Raw genomic sequence first — 2,473 nt, forward strand, 5'->3', positions numbered from 1 at the left:
ATTTTTTCTGCATTCTAAAAGTAGAAAATTAGATCAATTTTAATTTTTCTGAATTTCAAAATTATAAATGTCTAAGCATTTTTAGCTGCTGCCCACAAATTTTGATATTAGTATTTTTCATTTTCACTATAATTTAATTCAAAATAATTTCTAATTCTTTCTGTGATTTGTTTGGCTCATGGTTTATTTATAGTCGTTTTTAAATATCAAAATAATAGGTTTTTATTAAAATTTTATTGCTATGGATTTATAAAATAATCCTACTGATGTTAAAAAGCATACATTGTGAAATTTTATGTTATACCTTGCTTAACTTTCCATGTGCATGTGAAAGAGTATGAATTTTGTCGTATTACGCATACCATTTTATAGACGCTAATTGAGTCACGGTAGATTCTAGTGTTACTAAAATCTTTTTTTTTTTTTTCCAGTGGAAAATAACTTTTATTGAGACCCTGCCAGCTGCAAAATCTGTTCCTGGCATTAAGCTCCTTCTCCCTTTGCAATTCAGTCTTTCTTGCGTGGTCCCATGAATGCTATCTTACCCGCCATGGTCTGGAAGTGGCCATGGCCAAACTTGGAGGTGGTGTCAATGAACTTAAGGTCAATCTTCTCCAGAGCCCACCGCTTAGTCTGCATCAGCAAGGACTTGCAGAGGGTGAGCACTAGCTTCTTGGTTCCCACCATACAGCCTTTCAGCATGACAGTCATTGGTCACTTCACCATAGTAGACAAAGCCACCCAGAGGGTTGATGCTCTTGTCAGACAGGTCATAGTCAGTGGAGGCATTGTTCTTGATTAGCTTGCCATCCTTGATAAGGTACCCCTGGCCAATCTATAGATCTTCTTGTTGATCTTGGTGTGGTGATGGTAGCCTTTCTAACCAGCATGTGCCACAGAGAAGGACATACGGGCAGGATGCCATGCCCCAATACAGGCCACCTTGTGCAGGCCTCAGTGGGTCTTGTGGGGCAGCTTCTTGGTGTGCCAACAACTGGTGACCCCTTTGTAGCCTTTGCCCTTGGTCACCCCAATGACGTCGATCATCTCATCCTGCCCAAACATTTGGTTCACAGTTAGCTGCTGCTCCAACCTCTCACAGGCCCAGTCCAGCTTCTTGGCCACAGTGCCTCTTTTCACCTGGATCTCCATCAGGTGGGCCTTCTTCTGGTGCAGAGGAAGCAGACGCATCTGCGTGTGGGCAATGACGCAGATGACTTGGCAGTACTTCTTCATGCTGCTGAAGTCCTTCTCCAGTTCTTGCCATCCTCATCCTGCCATTTCTTGCAGTACTTGGTGAAGGCCTCCTTCTTAGATTCATGCCAGTTCTTGTAGAAATGACTCTTGCACTCATTGCTGATGTGCTCAGCGAAGACGGTCTTGAAGGTCCGGAGGCCTGGAGGAGTTTCCATGTAGTCCACAATGCCCACAACCACCATAGGTGGTGTCACCACAATGGTCACAGTGGCTACACTTCCTTCTTGTTCACCTTGGATCCTGGCCTGTCAACGTCCCGCACGATGTGGGTCATGCTAGCCTTGTATTCCAGGAAGGCTGTGAGGTGGACCGGCTTGGAAGGGTCATCCTTGGGAAGTCTTCACCTTCCCACAATGCCTACTGCTGCACTTCAGAGGCAGGAAGCCCAGGGACCCATGTCTGGGAGCAGAGAACTTTCTGTGAGACATCAGGCTGGCATATCCCACTGGTAGAGCTAAAATATTTTATATTATTCTAACTTTTATCTCATTACTCTATCAATTAGTAAGGATCATATCTTGCTTTAGCTATATTACTTCACATATTTTTAAGCTATTAAATAAATACTTATACATTTATAATTGTTTTAGCTTCATGATTAACTGAATCTTTATCATCATAAAGTGGCCAAACAATTCTTTTTCTGAAACCTATATTTTCTGTTACTAATATAGCCACCTAACTTTTTCATGATTAGTGTTTTCTAGATATATTTTTCTTTTTACTTTTAATTTATCTTTGTCATTGTATTTAGATCGTGTCTCTTGAAGACAACATACAAATAGACCTTGCTTTAATATAGTCTGATAATTTCATTGTGTAATTTGATTTTTAATCCATTTACATTCAATATAAATATTAATATGATATTATCAGCTTGCCATTTTAATTCCTATATTGGCATTTTAGGTAAATAATTTAGCAGTATCTTTAAGTGACAATTCTTTGGACTACAATGTACTTTCTTAACTTACCACTCCTTTAGATTTAATATTTTACCACTTCCAAAAAGCCGTCACAAAAGACCACATATTATATAATTCCATTCATATGAAGATCCAGAATAGAAAAATCTACAAAGGCAAAGAGTATATTAGGAGTCACTTAAGCCTTTTGCACTTGTACAAAGGAAAAAGCTTTCGGAATTTTTATACAGATTACATTTAATCTGTATGTCACTTGGATCCTTGCTAGTCTTGACATCCTAACAATATTA

At 39.2% G+C, this 2,473-nt stretch overlaps 1 pseudogene; it reads right to left on the reverse strand.

The window, feature by feature from the left end:
• Positions 1-483: 483 nt before the first annotated feature.
• On the reverse strand, positions 484-1,685 carry LOC105724815 (large ribosomal subunit protein uL3-like; annotated as a pseudogene).
• Between the last annotated feature and the right edge of the window lie 788 nt (positions 1,686-2,473).

This window comes from Aotus nancymaae, unplaced genomic scaffold (assembly GCF_030222135.1).
Source record: "Aotus nancymaae isolate 86718 unplaced genomic scaffold, 86718_ANA_hifiasm-v0.15.2.pri h1tg000036l, whole genome shotgun sequence".
In the NCBI taxonomy this organism is placed as follows: Eukaryota; Metazoa; Chordata; class Mammalia; order Primates; family Aotidae; genus Aotus; species Aotus nancymaae.